The 20843-nt window shown below is 38.3% G+C and overlaps 1 protein-coding gene across 1 annotated transcript in view; it reads right to left on the bottom strand.

The window, feature by feature from the left end:
- LOC126419413 (uncharacterized) overlaps positions 1-20843 on the bottom strand; it is a 130623-nt gene that overhangs the window by 41046 nt on the left and 68734 nt on the right. The gene's annotated exons all lie outside the window — the stretch shown is intronic.

Raw genomic sequence — 20843 nt, 5'->3', positions numbered from 1 at the left:
TAGTTACTAGTTCTTAGAGAGAGAGAGAGAGAGAGAGAGAGGATGCTCTCCAGCAACTTGTTACACTCAGGTATCTGTTGGCTAACTCCTTTAGTGACTCACTGATATTTTAAAATAGGGACAAGGCACAGAAACACACAACAGAAAACAGCATTCACACTATCGTTCAAACACTAATAGTAGTACACATATTCTCACACACAAACACCCAAATACAAAGTCCTGTGGCCATGGAAAGACTAATTACTGATACTCAATTACTGAAAGCAGTTGCCAGAGTTGATGGAGGTGGAAAGGGGTAGCAAAGGAAGCAAGGAGGGAGTAGTGGGAAAAGAGGCAGATCTTTGAACAGATAATTTTGCAGCTGCACAACAAGCTGAAAAGAGTACAGAGGGTACAAAAAAAAAAAAAAAAAAAAAAAAAAATGTAGAAAGAGTGGGGTGGTGAACCGAGGAGGCAAAAAAGGGAAGGTGAAAGGGAGAGAAAGGTGGAGATGGAAGAAGATATGGGAGACAGAAAGGAGAGGGATTGAAAAGGGGGAGATGAGAGGGGGAAAGAGAAAGAGGGTGAGGGAGAATGCCCACATGTGGAGGGGGATTGAGGAAGAGTGGTGGGAGAAGGCCACGTGTAATGATGCACTGCCTACTCCCACCACTGTTCCGCTGCCCCCCCCCCCCCCCCCCCCTCCCTCATGTGATGAGCGTTCTCCCTCTCCCTCTTCCCTCCTGTTCTCCCTCTTCACCTTTCCCTCCTTTTTCTGCTCCCCCTTTTCACCTCTTCCATCCCCTTCCCCTCTTCCTACATCTCTTCTTGTCATACACTCCACACTTGTTGTGTGGCTTTGTTGTCACCTGTCTGGAAGACTGCCTCTTTCCTGTTACCCCGTCCTTGTGTACTACTCTAATCTTTCCTCATCTCCATCAGTTCAGGCAATTGCTTTGAATAATGGAGCACCAACAATCAATCATGCAGTCACCCCCAGAGGGTGTGTTTCAGTGTCTGTGTGGTTGTGTGTGTGAATGTGTATACTATTGCTAGAAAAAGAGCTACTACTTGATAGCTAGTTTGAATGATGTTTTCTATTACATGTTTCTGTGCCCCACACATCAGTCTGCTGTAAGGGATTTGTTGCCTTCCCCTTATTTTAGATTTTCCTCCACCCAGGAATTTGCATTCTTGTTTTTCATAGGTATTTTAGTTATATGACGCCAAACTGCTGGCCATTAAGAGTGCAAAACCATGGAGGTGATATGCAACAAACTTCAAATTAGCATGCAGTGTACTACGCGTTTGTATATGAAAATTAATATCGTCTTAGCTCAATTGCACAAAGTAGATAAGAGTAATGCCATATACGTTGATTAAATAGAGGAATTCTCAATCAGAAATTATATTGGAATAAAGTCTGTTCATGAGATGCTCATTTACTATAGGTTTAAGAAGTAGACACTATTAAAAAGCAACTTTAGAATTTAAAAGTGGCCCACCTAGGCTGTGGCTTATTGTTGTGTAGTCTTAGTCTTTTCAGTAGTCAGAACACTGTGACTGTCGTGAAAATATGGAATCAATAAGTTCAGTAGGGCCACCCTATGCAACAGTTATTTTGTTTGCTCCCCACTCAGGATCAAACAGCCATGTCACATACTTTGGTACAGGAAACCAGATTTTTACAGGAAGACAGTGTGATGAGGTTTGTAGCACTATAGACTTTCAGCATGGTGATCATTGTTGCAATAACAGAAAGAGGTGCACCAATAGCAGTGCACCCAATGACAGCACAGGACACTGCAATTGTTAAAACAGCATCATTTATGATGACTTCTGTTCTTGAATACAGCGTCATTGTGGCTATATCCATGTGCAGAGTCACTGAGGAGAATAGACATTGCCAGATAGCATTCACCATCATGATAAAGGCCCGGCACCTGGACTCATTACATAAGGTGTCATTGGGCATGTAGTAAGTAATTTGGACTGCAACTATTATATTTATGACATGTTATGATCATTGGCTCTATGCTGTAACATGTCACTCTTAAATGTGTGAGAGGAGGGAAGCATTTGAATTACCATGGACGCTGAGTGAGAATAAAATATACAGTTTATGTAGCTATATCTATAACAGGTTAGTGGTAATAGTGAATTCTCAATCATACCATCAGAGCAACTTAATCTATATCTATAATAGATCAGTGGTAATAGTGAATTCTCAATCATAGTATCAGATCAACTTAATAATTTGGGCCTCCGCCATTCACAAGTGTGATGATGAGTGAAAACTGGAAAATTTCAATCACAGTTAATAAAAGTCACATAATAATGTAGCTGCTCCATATGATCAGATACTCAACTTTGATATCCTCAACAGTTGTTGCTTCAAAAAGTTCCAGCATTTGATGTTGCTGATGATCTAATTTTTAGGTAAAACACAAAGTATATCACTTTTCTTGTCTTGTATTGTGACCAATTTGGATACACATTGATGATGTATACATTTCTTGTCTGACAGCCTCTGAAAGAGTCTCACACAAACAGCTTCCAAAAGACAATAGTGCAGACTCACTGACTGACTGACTCTCTCACTGCCTCTGATTGTCTCTTTTTGACATGCCTCTTTCATACTGACTACTCCCATGGCTCATGTGCCACTTCTTTTTATATAACACTAAACAGTCAATACAGTGTTACAAGTAGGGTTACAAAATAACTATTAAAAGTTATAAGAAGTTTTTCATTACTTGCATAAAAAATGGATCATATATTGCCCTATATGTTCGGATATTCAATCTGGAAAAGTTTACTTAATTTCATATACAATTTCAATGAGTTTTACAGTACAACAATTTAAATTACATTTTAGTTAATTATAAAGAAATCACTTTGAATAAAATATTATTAAGGGTATTTTGGATAGCTCTCAAGTAGAGCTATTATTTTAAATAATCATAATAAATAAACTTTGTAGCTTTTCAGAAATAGGGGAGGCGTAAACTTTCAAGAATATATGGTGCAACATGGCTGCACGCTTCATATCAGGAAATTTTAAAGTGAGTTATTAACAAATGACTTACTCCCTTAGTTGCTAATTTAAGTTGGACAACATATTAAAGTGAAATTTAATCTGAGATAGTAAACTCATTTGTACTGATATTTGAAGGGCAGTATACTGCTGGAACTGGGTGTAGACAAAACAATACAAAGCCCAGAAAGTTAAAAATGCAAGCTAAGTTGATCTCTTCAGAGAATGTTATAATGAGGAAGGCATTTCAGATAGGGATGAGTAGATAGTCACGTTTCACCTATCTTTGAGTCTTTAAAAAAGATACTGCAAGACAGAATGTTATCACTGCTGTTCTGACCAACATTGATATGGAGGGTGCTTGACAGTTGCCTTAACCAGCACAATCTCCAGATCTCTTATGTATTGAAATATCTTGTCATGGGTTTCAAAGACATTGGTACAAAAACACTCACCAGCGACCATTATTAATTTACTCAGACACAGAACTGAAGCAGCATGGAATGGTTACATTTATTTGTCTTCCAAGACCAGTTTGACTTGTCGACCTACTGGGTTAGCATCATTTTTGCAGCTGGAGGTGGCAGCTCCGTGAACTAAATTTTGTACCCTGTATAACCTGAATCACCAAAATATTTGATTGTGTATTCTTCCTTCTATACTGTATACATACAATGTGTAAAATTTCATTATTTTCTCTGTTGTGTACTTCATACACAAGGGTAAGGAGAGGTGGGCTACAGAGTGGTTCAGCAACTTTTGTCATAGGCAAACTGGGTTACTTAACTTATACTGCTCCAAGAATATGAAGACTCATTACAAATAATGCAGCAAGAATTAGAGTCAAGCTCATGCAATAGCAACTATGATGAGATTAGCTGTACTAAGCATGCATGATGGTGTCATAGCATGAGACTCCATGTGCAAGTCGGTTTAATGGCTGCTGCCAGCCATCCTATATTGCAGCAGTAGAGGGTGCCTGTAGTCCAGAGCTGCTGGAGGTGTGGCTCAGCAGACACACACCAATGGGTCTGCCTGATTCCATGTGACCACTATTGCCATCAGATGGAAAACTGAAATTCCATTACTTCACAATGCCTGTAGGGTGGTTTCAGTACATGACACTACATGCTGTCTTTCCTGTTGTTGCAACTTTAACAGCCATCAGTGCATTATTTTGCTCTGCAAAATGCACAGTATTACATTTCAGAACATTTACATTAATTTGTGGTCTTTGCAACATTTTAATATTATACAGTTTTTGCAAAGATTACTTCATTCCAGATAGCTAATTCTCCAGAAAAAGTGTAAGGGTGCTATTAATATTGTATGTTAGGAACATCTGAAAGAAATTCTAGGCAACCATTAACATCTGGAATTGTTCCAGAATATATAAAACTTAAGAGAATCTTATCACTCTGTTGAGTGATCCTGAAAATATTGATAACTGGAGGTTGGTTTCACTACAGCCATCTGGGGAAAAAACATGAAACTGCTACAAAAGAAAAATTGACATGTTTCTTAAACAAGTTCAACATCCTCAGTAAATCTGTTACATATTAAGATCAGGTAAAAACTCAGAAGATGCTACTGTAGTCCATACAAAACATCTCAGAAGCATTGGACATACGATTCTAAGGAATTGGCATCTTTGTAGATTTATCAGTGGCATTTGACATAGTTCATTATGCCATCTGTCCTCAGAACCTAGAAAATCAAGGGGAAAATAAATGTATGATATTCATCATTCAGATCTTATTAGAACAACTGATGATGATATTTAACTCTCTTGAAAAGATCTAAAAATGGTAAACAAAACTTTTGTCTGATGTTAAGACCTAAAAATAGGCACCACACTAGGAAATATCTTAGGACCAACCATATTAATGATTTCCCAGATACTATCAGTTTTTGCAAAAAGAAGTCTAAGGATACTCTTAATGTTATGAAAGGAAGGTTTCTCAGCAGAGAGGCTGAGTCACAGATAGGCCCAATGAAAAGACCGTCACTAATAAGCTTTCGGCCAGAAAGGCCTTTGTAAAAAATAGATCACACACACACACACACACACACACACACACACACACACACACACACAACTCTCACACACATGATTGCAGTTCCAGCAACCGAAGCCACACTGTAAGCAGCAGTACAAGTGCATGATGTAAGTGGCGACTGAGTGGTGATAAGGAGGAGGCTGGGGCAGAGAGGGGGAGGGATAGTTGGGTGGCATGGGTGTCTGTGAAGTGCTGCTGAGAGTATGCAGGGACAAGTTGGAGAAAGGGTAGGGTAGCCATGTGCAGTCAGGAGGTTAGATGGAGTGCAGGGGTGATGTGGGGTAGGGGGGGAGGGGTGTAGCAGAAAAGGAGAGAAGTAAAAAGACTGGGTGTGGTGGTAGGGGAGGGGAGAGGGGTGTAGCAGAAAAGGAGAGAAGTAAAAAGACTGCGTGTGATGGTGGAATGAGGGCTGCATAGTGCTGGAATGGGCAAGGATCTGAGACCAGGAAAGTTACGGAAACATAGGATATATTGAAGCAAGAGCTCCCCCTTCACAATTCAGAAAAGCTGGTGCTGGTGGGGAGGTTCCATATGGCACAGGCTGTGAAGCAGTCATTGAAATGAAGGATGTAGTGTTAGGCAGCGTGCTCTACACCAGGGTGGTCCACTTGTTTCTTGGTCACAGTTTGTTGGTGGCCATTCATGTGGACAGACAGATTGTAGGTTTTCATACCCACATAGAATGCAAAACAGCGGTTGAAGCTTAGGTTGTATATCACATGACTAGTTTCCAGTGGCACCAGCTTATAAAACATATTGGGGAGCAGTGGGGGACATACTGGGGGTCTTGCCCCGGAAAATTTTCTAAATTTTAGATGAAGAATAGTGAGTTTTAAAAAATTTTAAAGCATTTTAGAGGCATATGATCAATGTTAGAAACCCCAAAAACTGAACTCTCGATAACTCAACACTCTGGGAAACTCGTCAAACCTGACACAGTTTTTGGCTTTGAAAAAGAAACAAAACATAAACATGCATGGTATTTTTGTAAAAAGATAATTTAATTTACAGTAATAATCATACTTATAGACTATTACAGAGCAGTGAATATATAGCTATGAAAAGACTGAAATTATATTTAAATAAATCCTAAACTATCATTAAAAGAACAAAACATAAAATATCACTGTTGCACAGTAATAGCACTTTGATTAATAAGTGAAATAGCTAATTAAGCTTGCTTTCAATAATGCTCAGGGTTCATTAAATAAAAATAGTATCTTGAAGTTAGAGCTTTAATGCAGTTAGTAAAGTTAATACAGTATGCCTGATACTTTCGATCAAAAAGTATGTAAATAGCAGGTTTTAATTAGGTCTCACACCCTAAAAATATTTAAGCACTTGAAAATAACTAATACAGTACTATAGTAATATAGTAATACAGTACTAAACTAGTACTAATATTTTGAAACTGAAAATTTAACATTATGTATGTATTTTATTCTTTACTTTATAAAGATTTTTACTATTGCTCTAAATGCTGTTATTAGGGCTAGAGTGTCTTTAGAAAGGTGCAAATGTTGACTGTCTGACTGATTACTGAATATGAAGTTGTTGATGACTGGTCAGATATCCAATTCATCCAGAACATCTTGGTGGGTATGAAGAACAGCCATGTTGTTCAACTGCTTCTGTCCCATTGTTGATCAGAGGTATGATTTCAGACATCTAAGAGCACTAAATGACAATTCTGCTGTTGCTGTTGTTACTGGAACTACTTGGAGAAGCTTAATGCACTTCACTACTTCACATAACATTTTCCAACTGCAAGCTCTTGTGTAATCTATTTTCTTACATAATGTATGTTTTTTAAGACCATTTGTTTTTTATTAGCAATATCAACTAACATATTCAAGTGTAAGTGCAGTCTCTCAATGCCTAGACCATTTTTGGAAAACTCAGATGATTTTTCCAAATTTGTTTCATCTCTGTTTATTAAAAGCAAGCACTCTGGTTCAACTGCAATGATCTGTGTGAGTCCAGTTGAAGCAAACTGCTCAGTAATGCAAGATTGCACCGTTTCACAAACTTGAATGTAAATAGCTTTGTAGTATTCGTCTGGGGTTTTGAAAGTTTGCTGTGAGCTGGCTTCATTGTTTTCATACTTCTTTAGAATACTTCAATTCCAAGGAAGTGAAGGATCATCAACTTGTGAAGGTTTTTCTTTTAAACACAATTCCCAAAAGTGTTCAAAACTATCACACATTCCATTCAATATAAAAATCAAGCCCTCTTATATTTTTTCCAGATCAGCAACGTTTAGATGAGGACACTGAATTTTTTCATTGACATCCTCTACTTGGTTCATTGCATGGCAATAAAGATGTAAAAATAAAAGGCTTGAATTGTAATATTGACTCAAAGTAGCCTACACATTTGTAACCTGCCTCTGTTTTGTACTCTGCAGAAAATGTTTCAAAAAACTCTAGAAGTTCTTCAAAGTTTTTCAATATTCTCAAGATACTAGAAGATCACATAGTCCATCAAATCAGGCAAAGGGGTCATAGACCAGCTTGGTCATTGGCGCTCTCACCACATACGCTTCTGAAAAGTCCCATCCTTTTGTTGGATTCCCTTATGGTGTTTATTAAGTCCTTGGCTAAAGCCATAATATCCCTCATAGATGTAAGATGGCGGAGACTGTCTACAACTGCCAAGTCTAAACTGTGAGCAGTGCAGTGTACATAACGTGCTTTTGGTTGTATATCCAAAACTAACTGTTTTCAGTCCTTTGAGCTTACCTCTCATATTCAAGGCACAATCATAGCACTGTCCTGTTAAGTTATCCATTGACAAATCAAGACAAGCAAAAACGTCTTTTAAAACCCTAAATAGAGTTTGTGATTCAGTGTTGGGGGTCTCGTATAAGCCAATAAAGTTTTCATTGATGATTAAGGAATCATTGACAGTACAAATAAAAAATGACACTTGTTTGTGAATCAAAGAGTCCCTTGTTTCATCAGAAATGTTCAGTCTTCCTGATTGAAGCCAATATGTTTCTCAACACAGACTTTCCTAGTAGATCAATGATCTCATTTTGAATATCGTGGGATGTCCACTTATACCCCAAATGCTCTAACCAATCTTTAAATTCAGGTATATCATTCTTTCAGAGTTCCAACAATTGAAAAAAAATTGAGTTTACATCTTCATGCCCTCTAATTGCTAGTCCTTGTTGGCATAGAAATTGCACGGTAGTAAAAATTGTCTCAAGAGTTAAATGGCCTATCTTCATATCACTATCTAACTGTTCAATTGGGAGGCCACACTTCGGTTAGTGATAGAATTCAGTTTCAGAACACCTTATTTATGCGTAAACGTATTTTCATGAAGACAGAATTTTTCCAAAGCCTTTTTCTAGTTAGAAAACCCTACAGAAGTAAATGCATCTTCTTTTTTTGAAGAAAATTGTAACAGATATTTAGCATTTGCCTCTTTGCAGGTTTTGCCAAAAACTTTTTTGGTAGATGCTTCATATTCTAGCCATATATATTTGATCAACCAAGACTTCTGAAACAATCTTCCCTTGCTGGATTGTCCAGGTATGAGCTGTGAATGGTTCTTGCCTGAAGATGATGAAGATATTGACGACACAATAATTGCTGGAAGTTGACTTGCAGTATCATCAACTTCCAAGTGTGCCTTTTTGGTAACAAATTTATCCATTGCAAACTTGATTCACAATACACTAAGAGACTAAAGTAAATGAATAAAATATAGTCATATAAAATAGCCCACTAAACACTATAGTCGGAACACTAAACATGTCTGTAGCATGCACTGAACGAAACTATCCACACTGAATGACTGCGACAGCAGGGTGAGCTTTTTATAGCTGCTGCATCATAATTTCTTGAAGCATCAAGGTGACATGAGGCAGAGGGTTCCAGGTGCTTCTGCTTCAGTCCTTTTGATGTCATTGTGGCCACAGCACTGGCCCACTGGCGGTAGACTTTACCCAAAGCTTCACGCACCGGGACAAATTCTAAGTGTGCCTGCAGCACCGTAGCACTAACCTGATTCACACCAATAATTTTCAGTTAACCTGCTTACTACCTTAATAGTTATTTGTTTTAACTCAGTACTGAATGTATTTTAAAAGGTGACTACCGTCAAATAAGGAAAATAAAAATTCCAACATAATTTTGTGATTTTAAAAAGCATAATATAACTAATAATTTTCTCAAATTATTGGAGGGCTCTGTCCCCCTAAACAAAATTTTGAGGGGGCTCGGGCCCCCTCAGGCCCCATGGAGTCAGCACCTGTGGTGGTTTCAGAGGTAGCCCTGCCTTTGATGGCACAGATGATGTTTGTGAGTGAACTGGAGTAGGTGGTGGAGGGAGGATGTATGGGTCAGGTCTCGCAACTAGTTGCATTAATATTAGAGAAGGAAAGTTGCTACTCACCATATAGCGGAGATGCTGAGACACAATAGGAACAAGAAAAAGATTCACACAATCATAGCCTTCGGCCGTTAAGGCCTTTGTCAGCAATAGACACACATACACACATGCACACACACTCATGCAAATGCAACTTGCAGACATGTCTATAGTCTCAGACAACTGAAACCACATTGTGAGCAGCACCACCAGGGCATGATGGGAGTGGCAACTGAATGGAGGTAAGGAGGAGGCTGGGGGATGGAGGGGGATGGGTAGTATGGTAGGGGTAGCAGACAGTGAAGTGCTGCAGTTTAGACAAAGGGCAGGAGAGAAGGTGGGGAGGAGGGGGGGGGGGGATAAGTAGCAGAAAGAAGAGAAATAAAGGTCTCTTTAATTTTCCTGTAGGCAGTATCTGTCTTACCCCTAGTGAGATAAGCCTCTACATCCTTACATTTGTCCTCTAGGCATCCCTGCTTAGCCATTTTGCACTTACTGTCGATCTCATTTTTGAGACGTTTGTATTCCTTTTTGCCTGCTTCATTTACTGCATTTTTGTATTTTCTCCTTTCATCAATTAAATTCAATATCTCTTCTGTTACCCAAGGATTTCTACTAGCCCTCATCTTTTTACCTACTTGATCCTCTGCTACCTTCACTATTTCATCTCTCAAAGCTACCCATTTCTCTTCTACTGTATTTCTTTCCCTCATTCCTGTCAATTGTTCCCTTATTCTCTCACTGAAACTCTGTACAACCTCTGGTTTAGTCTGTTTATCCAGGTCCTATCTCCTCGAATTCGCACCTTTTTGCAGTTTCTTCAGTTTTAATCTACAGTTAATAACCAATAGATTGTGGTCAGAGTCCACATCTGCCCCTGGAAATGTCTTACAATTTAAAACCTGGTTCCCGAATCTCTGTCTTACCATTACATAATCTATCTGTAACCTGTCAGTATCTCCAGGCTTCTTCCATGTATACAACCTTCTTTTATGATTCTTGAACCAAGTGTTAGCTATTATTAAGTTATGCTGTGTGCAAAATTCTACCAGGCGGCTTCCTCTTTCATTTCTTGTCCCCAATACATATTCACCTACTACGTTTCCTTCTCTCCCTTTTCCTACTATTGAATTCCAGTCACCCATGACTATTAAATGTCATAGTTAGGGAATAAAATCTCAATCCTAAGAAAAGGAAAAGAAAATGAGAAAGTGGTGTGATAACATCAGACAAAACTTTACAACAATCTGCCACAATAAATTAATCACATCAAATGATTTGTAAGATTTAGAAATAGTCTTAAGAAATATTTGACAACTGTTTTTGTTCAGTAGGGGAGTATATGTGTAAATAATTATTACTGTAGGTAAATAATAAATAAGGATTTATTGAATTAAAATGCATTTGACTTTGTGTAAATGACCCTTGTAAATTTATTTTATAAAATTACATTTTGATTATGTTGTGTATGTAAGCAAATTCAGCTCAATATTATGCATCAGATTTGAATTATTGAGTTTTTCAATTATATTTATTCATATAAAAATGGAATTTTTTGTGTGTTGCATGTGTAACTATTAATAATGAAGAAGTAAATGTAATAGTTCACCATGTAGTTGATGCATGGAGTTGTATACAGGGACATAAACAAGAATGAAACTGTTCCTACCTTTTGAAAGAATTGTTTTTCAAAGCAAGTAGAATACGCATACACACTCACAGGAACACGTAGCCATGGAGGCGTATGTGTGTGTATGTACGTATGTGTGTACCATTAATGCTAAAGAAGGATTCACCCATACGCCAGCAGTGGTCTCAGTCTAATTCAAGTGCCTGTCAACAACTCAACTATGCAGTGAGTTGTTGCCTTTATTCTTTCTATTATTTGTGTTTCACTGAAGACTTTTCACTACTGTGTTTATTTATCAGTTACTATATTCATGCTGAGAAGGAATCATTTGTGGTCCGTAAAATAAATAACTATTTGTACATGAAAAATTATTTATACAATGAAAAAATCTGCAAGAGGCTGAAAGTTACAATATTATGGAAATGAAAGTTGCCACTCACCATGTAGCAGGGATGCTGAATTGCAGATAGACACAATAAAAAGTCTGTTACAAATAAAGCTTTTGGCCCATAAGGCCTTCATCAGAGTTGCCGGAGACTGCAATCAAATGTGTGTGTGAGTGTGTGTGTGTGTGTGTGTGTGTGTGTGTGTGTGTGTGTGTGTGTGTGTGTTGTCTATTTTTTATGAAGGCCTTACGGGTTGAAAGATTTATTTGTGACAGTCTTTTTGTTGTGACTAACTGTGACTCAGCATCTCTGTTATATGGTGAGTGGCAACTTTTCTTTTCATAATATTGTTACATTCTATCCTGGATTTTCCATTGTTTGATTGAGACTGAAAGTTATGTAGACATGTTCAATGTAGCAGTTTTGTATTTTTAACTTGCTCTTCTAAGCAAACAATCTGTGCCATATAAATTTTCAAAGGCTAAATAAACAAAAAAGTCAAATTAATGTATGATATGCTTCCCTGGACAGGCCCAAATTAGCTCCTACATATGTCTGTGACTCTGCATCCAACACAGCATGCTGTATTCTCCTTACTAAGAAATCCTCAATCCACTCACAAACTTCATATAAGAAGCCATAAGTTCAAAATGATAAAAGTTTATGAGATACAATCAAACCTCTTTGAAAGTCGAGAAATACTGCATCCATGCAATCACCTCGGTCTATGTCTTTGAGTATGTCATGATAGAAAATCAGGAACTGGATTTCATGTGGCTACTACCAGAAGTTTTCCATCCTCTGAACTCAATGAAAAAATTATTAGAGAAAAGAGCAGTTAACACTTTGGAAAACAAATTTTCATTCGTTTAAAGTGGGTTATCTCAAGTAAGTACTGGTGTCATAAATTTCTGACATAATGCTTTATTTTTTATTCAGAGAGTGCAACAATAGAAAATCACTTTACATAAAATCAACTACAGTTCAAGTATGTGGTTTGATTTTCTCAGTTTATGGATTCTTCAAATGACATGATTACTTGAATAAAACAGTTAACACTTCAAATCATTATAAAGTTTATAGGCTAATAACTTAAAGTAAAATTAGCTATGTCATTACCTCATCACAACTAGCCATAAAATTGGCACACTATTCATAGATGTCAGTGTGAAAATTTTAAAGATGAAATACAAATGTATATATTGAAAAAGCAAAGTGGGCATTTTTATTGAAAAAACTTTTAATTTCAATATGGAAGCCAGAAATTAAAAAGCAGAAGAGTATAAAATTATGTAACTGCTAATGGACCTGGACTCAGGACAGCAGATATGAAGGAGCTGTCTAATGTAAGCTTTTGGAAGTGTTTGGGGCTTGTGACTCAAAATATTTACAGAATAGCTTCTGTCTCAGCACAGTACATAATGGAACATAGTTGTGTGCAGTCAGTTGACTCTGTTGTAACAGTTCTTTATTATTCATATTTAAGTAAAGTGTATTTTTAGTACAACTGAAAAATTTATCTAAATACGGTATTTATTTTTGAAATGGAAAAAATATGTACATCTAGAAATGTATTGTCAAAAGAATGGTTAAATTTTATGTATGTAATAAAATGGAACCCCTACAGCTGTCCTTATGATGTTATTTATTATATGGCTACTAGTTTCAGTGTATCAGTGCACCATCTTCAGGCCTTAACCCCCCCCCCCCCCCCTCCCTCAGCACCAGTTAACTCTAATCAAACACATGATCCATCAGTGGCCAACATCTATGAACTGGTTTTCACAGACTACCTGGAACAACCATGTTATGTCTCCAATCATTAACTAACAACCAGTTCATAGATGTTGGCTACTGATGAATCATGTACACAATTGGAATTAACCCCCTGAGCATATAGTCTGGGAGACGAGTCTTTGGTACTGACAGCTCGGTAGCGTCTTTCTGTTGTCTAGCGACCGCAGGCAGGCAGCCAATGACGGCCTGACTTTGAGTGGGTAGAAAGGGCCACATTGCTGCTCTGAAACCCGGTCGCGCGCGCTTATGAAACTTACCAGTGTCTCGCGTGCAGGCGGTGCGGTCGTTCGTCGTTTGTCTGAAGTTGAATTCGCAGTTTATTGCGTTTTTGTTGTTTTTAGTGTTTCTTTGTTTATGTTTCGTTGTAAACAATGTCTAGTGCGGCGGGTAGTACCAGCCCAACACAAGAAGTGAAACGGAGGAAGAAAAGTGTGCTACACACCCATGCCCGTGAATTCGTGTGCTCTGTGAGGGATTACTTTGAGAAAGAAAAGGACAAAGGTGGGCCCTTAATTCCTGTTGTTCAGGTTGTGAAGAGAACTGCAGCAGCATTGAAAATAAGTAAGAACACTGTTGTAAAGATAGGGAAAGAACAGTATAGTGTAGATTGTGACGAGAGTGGCACAACAAAGCTGCACACACCAGGAAAGAAGTGACCGAGAAATAAGCAGGTGACAGCTTTGGACGATTTTCAGAAAGACGCTATTCGTCGTCATATATACAGCTATTATAAGAGAAGGGAACATCCCACTCTATCTAAATTACAGGTGTCGCATCAGAAAGACGATCTTTTTAAAGGGAGCAAATTTTCATTGCGTACAGTGTTGAAAGACATAGGCTTCAGCTATTCACTGTTTAACGGACGCAAAATATTAATGGAAAGGACAGATGTAGTTGCATGGCGGTGCAGATTTCTGCGCAGGATCATGGGTGTGGAATTCGAAAGTATAGTGTGGTTAGATGAAACTTGGGTCAATGCCAGCCATTCTTTACGCAGAGGCTGGAATGATGGAACGCCCGAGGGGACAATGGCAGTGCCTGTTGGCAAAGGAGGGCCTATTATTGTCTTACATGCAGGAACATCGACAGGTTTTGTGCCAAACTGCTTGAAAATGTTTCGGTCAAAAAAGACGGGAGATTACTATGAAGAAATGAACAGTGTGGTATTTCAAGAATGGTTCGAGACATCGCTTATGATGAATTTGACAAGTCCATCAGTGATTGTTATGGACAATGCGCCGTATCATTCCGTTGTTCACGATAAGGCACCAACCTTGGCAACAAAAAAAGACGATATCATTCAGAGGTTGAAACGGCGAAAAGTAGATTTCAGAGAAGATTTAAGGAAGGCGGAACTGCTCGAAATTGTGGCACAAAAGAAACCCCAATTTCCAACATATGTAATTGACGAGATTGCTAAAAGGCAAGGGCATGAAATCGTTCGGCTTCCTCCGTACCACTGTCACTTCAATGCAATTGAAGGAGTGTGGGCGCAGATAAAAAATTACATTGCTGCAAACAATAAAAAATTCACGATCTCTGAAGTGGAAACTCTCCTTCCAGCAGCTATCAATAAAGTGACAAGCGAGACGTGGGCTAAAATTGTGAACAGCACTGCAAGTGCCATCAGAGAGGCGGCCAAAACCGAAGGGGTTGTGGAAGAATGCATCGAAAATTTAATTATACATCTGGGAGAGAGCAGTGATAGTTCGAGTAGTGCTGAGGAAATGTCAAATCAGATTCTGACAGTGATGTGAGTGGTGTTTTTCCATTACAGTAACTACAACGTATTCAGGAATGTAAGGAGGGAGTTTGCTATCGATCTACAACCAGATCATCATATTGTGAGTACTTTCTTCAGATTATAACTCTTAATACACTGACCAATTATTCTGTAGCTTGTAGTAGAACAAATTAATAATGCTAATACTTAATAACGGAAACCAAAACTGCTAATGTTCAACAACTTGCGAAAATAGTTTTCATTTCAGTTGTGAAGTTTAACAAATAACTTTATTATGTTTCAGCATCTTAGATACTTGTACTAAATAGCTCTTATCAGTTTTCGAGTTAATATATTTCAAGCATCAACTTTAAATAAATTCACGCGTACCAATACGACTTGTATTTTGTCTCGATTTTATTTCTGCTGCTAGAGAATGCGTGTAGCAGACAGGGCGCCGCGTGCTGTGAGCCACGTTCGGCAACAGCGCCGTCTGCCCGCCGGAACTGTCAGTACCAATCACTCGTCTCACGGACTGTAGTTAAGACCTGAAGATGGTCCACTGAAGCACTGAAACTGGTAGCCATATAATAAACAACATCATAAGGACAGCTGTAGGTGTTCCATTTTATTACATAAGTGAATGGCCAAAGTCATTCAAACCACCAACCAGAAGGAAGGACATACAGAAACTTGTCTGTCTATTGTGTGTGTGTGTGTGGGGGGGGGGGGGGGGCAGTGGGTGTGCGAGGGGTTGTCCACAGATTTTTGATGAATACTTCTCTTCTGAATAAATCTAATGTCTTCTTCAACGTTTACTAATTTGTCCCAGCAATGCATAATATGAGTAAGATGCATTCACCAGCTGTAACACAAGATGGTAACTCATCATATTACAGCAGTAATAGTTATGTAGGAGTGGACTCATACATTTGTAAATACTAGGAAAAATAATGGGTAATATGAATAATATAATAACAAAAAGTAGATGGTGCAGCATTGTCGAATATGAGAAACACTAACATTACAAAAGAACTAGTTTAGTTACTGAGCTGTAATTGCCCTATGACTTTTATATAATTTGTAGTACAGCTCATATATTTGCATGACAACAGACACATCAGTTCTGCTACCACACATGAAATGATGTCTCTGATTTATGTTCCATTATGGTTCTGAAATCTTGTGGATGGAAATGATAAACAAAAAATAAGGACAATCACCTGTAGTTAAATGATGGGTTGCTCATAGGCACATGTTTCAAGCTTTTGTCTTTGTCTGTCTCGTGCAAATTCACTTCCCCTCCCTCCCCTCGCCCCTCCTCTTGCCTCTCCCCCCCCTCCTCTCTCTCTCTCTCTCTCTCTCTCTCTCTCTCTCTCTCTCTCTCTCTCTGTGTGTGTGTGTGTGTGTGTGTGTGTGTGTGTGTGTGTGTGTGTGTGTGTGTGTGTTAATCATTTATTTTCTGTTGTAATCTGTAAATAAAACGGAGGAACAGTGTTAGACTGAGTTTGTGATTCGCAGTCTTACAATTTTCTGCTCTTTATTCCTGTTATATCTGTTGGCAATGGTACCTTAATTTAAGCTGCCTTCATATGTTCTTTACTGTGATATTACCACATGTATTGTGATCTTTTGTGTGTGAAAGCACATTCAGTAGTTAGAGAAACGGAATGTGTGGTTTTCATGCCCATGTATTACTGATAAATCCAGTGCAAAACCTAATAAACTGGTGACGAAAAATTAAAGAAGAGATCAATGCATATGCCTTTATGTAAAAATTTTCACTCTAATAGTATATGTGTGAAAAGAAGAAGAGGACAAGGAAGCAGCAAAGAAGTTCAATGTGCACAAGATTTCAGAAAACCTGCAAATGAACTATCTGCTGGGTCTCGTTGGATTTAAGTATGCAGCTTTCGTCATGGGCTTAGCATACACTCAGAAATCAAAGGACATGACTTTCGATGACATTTGACGGTGCCACTATGGCTGCAGTACTTTAGGACTTTGTTTTTATGAAACGCAATAAATAGCAAATCAAGTGTAGTCTTAGAAAGATCAGCTAATAAAATATTTGTGGACATTAATCACTGGTTCCTAGCCAATTATTTGTCACAAAACTTTGAAAAAACACACTACATGCAGTTCAGAACTTGTAAGGGGTGTCCCATGAGTATACGTCTAACATACGATGACAAGAAGATAGAAGAAGTGGACAGTGTTAAATTCTTGGGATTACAGCTTGATAATAAATTCAACTAGGAGGAGCACACCACAGAACTGCTGAAGCGTCTTAACAAATCTCTGTTTGCAATGCGAATTTTGTCAGACATAGGGGATATAAAAATGAAAAAGCTGGCATACTATGCTTACTTTCATTCCATAATGTCATATGGGATTATTTTTTGGGGTAATACATCAAGCCAAGCTAAAGTTTTCCAGGCACAAAAACGTGCAGTAAGAGTTATATGTGGTGTGAACTCAAGAACATCCTGCAGAACCTGTTTAGGGAACTAGGGATACTAACTACTGCTTCCCAATATATTTATTCCTTAATGAAATTTGTCATTAAAAATATATCACTTTTTCAAACCAACAGCTCAATTCATGGAATCAATACTAGAAATAAGAATAATCTTCACAAGGATTTAAAGTCACTTAGTCTTGTACAAAAAGGTGTGCATTATTCAGGGACACACATTTTCAATAACTTGCCAGCAGCCATAAAAAGCTTAACAACCAATGAAATTCAGTTTAAGAGAAGCCTAAAGGATTTATTGGTGGCCAACTCCTTCTACTCCATTGATGAATTTCTCAGTAAAACCAACTGATATATATATATATATATATATAAGTACGATATAGCTTCTGTGCAATTTCAGTGCAGTAATGTGTTCATTGTAAATGTGTGTGTGTGTAAGTAGAATCTAACTTCTGCACCATTTCAGTGCAGTAATGTGTTCATTGTAAATAAGTATTATAGTAGTTGTATTACATGTTTATTACCTTATAAATAAATAAAAAACTTTTTTATTTTAAATTCAGTGCATTAGTATTTGTAAAATGACTTTCATATAGTGTTCATTAAAAAATGACGATCATTCCACTTGGGACCTGTGCAATGGTACATTAGCTTATTTGTTTTAGTTGTAAATATTTGTCATGTATTGTTGTTTTTCTGACATGTTCCACTTCCTGGAGGACCTCCTCACTATGGATCAATTGGAATGAAAGTAAATCTAATCTAATAAGTTTCACACGAGAAACGAACTTCCGGAAGAATCTATTCCACAATAGGTCACATGAGAAACGAACTTCCGGAAGAATCTATTCCACAATAGGCCTTGTTTACGTATCTTAGTTGAAATATTCGGCGCAACACGTGAATTTAAAGGTAATCTGCAAGAAGTGCAGGGAGACACATTAGTGTGTGAAATGAAAATTAAAACTCCGTCACTCATCTCTTTTGTATTCAGTTTATTTAAGTAACCAGTTTTGGTGTTGCATTATACCATTTACAAACCCCTTGATCAACGTAAATTGGGAGAAATCCAATCCCGCTTAGTCATAACAGGAGCCAATATTAAATACGTGTAACTGTTGTCCGTAGTTCTCTAGTTTGCGTGACACTACCATATCGGTCATTTGTTGACTGATTTGATTACTCTAAAATCGTCGTCAGAGTCCAGAACTCTCGGGCTGCCAGAAGGCGCAGTTTTAGTTATTTATGACGTAATTTCGTTAGCACCATATTTAATGAAGCCGTTTTCGAAGTATATTCGATTGAGTTTCAAAGAAAGAACATTTAAATACGGCAGTGTAGAGCTCGCCTCGTCGTGGAAAATACGTTTGTCATTCTGGTTTCCAAATTTCGCATGTATGAAATGCACTACTTCGCCCACAATCAGCGCTACACGTTGAGTCCACAACTGGCAGAGAAACAATATGTACGGGCAGATCTAATAGACCAGTAGCATGTCGATAACGGAGTTTATCAGGAACGTTGAGGTCCACAAATACCAAGGGGGTGGCGCTCATAGATGCAAAGCTACAATACTGCAGCAGTAATCATTCCAAGCACGCCAGATTAAGAAGAGAATGGTTTGCAGATTAATCTCTTGAAGATGGAGCTGTACTGTCGTAATGTACCAAAGTCTAAAAATATGTGCTAAAGTTTGTGAATGTGAAACTCTGCTATGAAGTTTAATAGAAATTAATATGGAATAAAGAATTAAGTTTAGCTGATTTGCGTAACCTTTTCTCCTCTACCTCTCCTTTTCTCCTCTTCCTTATAAACGAATCTGCAAACTTGACCCATGGGACTTTAATCTTGTAGATGATGTCCGTTCCACAGCCAGATGTTTTGCTTGCCGGAATTTTCTTAATTCAGTTGTATATTTGTCATGAAGGGATGAATTTGGCTCTGCAGATCAGATACTGTCAACCCATCCATGTTTAAACGCCTTAGGAGGGCCTCAAGTTGGTTTTATGATCCACATCGATAAAATCCCACAAAAACCTACATATAGCATAGATATTCAAAAAGCGGACTGTTTCCTCCGTTACACACTTCATATTTACATTTATTTACACGCTACCGACACAGCACTATCCCAAAAACACATGTGACTATTAGTTTAGAGTCGCCAAAGTTGGAAGAAGTTAAACTGTTTAGTTCTACCAATGACTAGCGCACACACGCGCCGCAAAAGCGCAGTGACTGGTAGCGCAGTTAAGCACAACCTAGAGTCGTGTAAACTAGGATTTTAACACGTAAAATGTGGTTTAATAGAGTAAAATAAGGACGAATGTTCTTTTCAAACATTCGGAAATAATAATAATCTATTATTTCCAGTGCTGTACAGTCAAGCATGCATAACTCTTAACAGTAGTCTATTATTATTTTCAGTTCAAAATTGCCAACGGTTTGTGTTGCGTGGAGAAACGGGCCAACGCTGTTGCGTAGGCCGTTGCAGATGCTATATGGATAAACTACTCGTGATCAGTGATCCACACGATTCGAGGGCTATTCAAAAAGAAGGAACAGATTTCAGACCTTTATTGCTAGCAAATTACAAAATATAGGAGCGCAATTCCAGCGTTCCTGGTAAGAGAAAAGTTCAAACTTTCTGTAGTGTTGGCAGAAAAGCCAACACTGTTTTTCTAGAGGAGGCCGAAATGCACGCGTTTAATTACACGCTGACTGGCGTGAGGTCTGGAACAGGACAATATCTTGAGAATTGCAAATAAAGTACGTAGTTGATATAATACTTAACTTTAATCCACAATTGTAGAACATCTCTCGTTACGGTACATGCTTCATAATATTAATTATCAATTGAATACGGCGCCTTGCTAGGTCGTAGTAAATGTAGCTGAAGGCTATGCTAACTATCGTCTCGGCAAATGAGAGCGTCTTTGTCAGTGTAGCGTCGCTAGCAAAGTCGGCTGTACAACTGGGGCGAGTGCCAGGACATCTCTCTAGACCTGCCGTGCGGTGGCGCTCGGTCTGCTATCACTGACAGTGGCGACACGCGGGTCTGGCGTATACTAATGGACCGCGGCCGATTTAAAAGCTACCACCTAGCAAGTGTGGTGTCTGGCGGTGACGCCACACTTTCTATGGATTCATTGTGAACACCATATGTTTTGTGGCGGTGTTCGTAGCGACAAGCAATTCGCTGTAGAAACGGCTTACGAAGTCGCCGCCACACTTTTAATAGCGGGCCGACCGGTCCGCTGGAACAGTGAACAGAAAGATGAAAACCCAAACACTCTGATTAAATAAAAGTCGGTACTTATCTTTATTAACGAAGATACAGCAACACAGTAGTGAACTCCGTGTCTA

This window comes from Schistocerca serialis, chromosome 9 (assembly GCF_023864345.2).
Source record: "Schistocerca serialis cubense isolate TAMUIC-IGC-003099 chromosome 9, iqSchSeri2.2, whole genome shotgun sequence".
NCBI lineage: Eukaryota > Metazoa > Arthropoda > Insecta > Orthoptera > Acrididae > Schistocerca > Schistocerca serialis.
The sequence above is the reverse complement of the archived record's forward strand: the minus strand, read 5'-3'. Positions and strand labels throughout refer to the sequence as shown.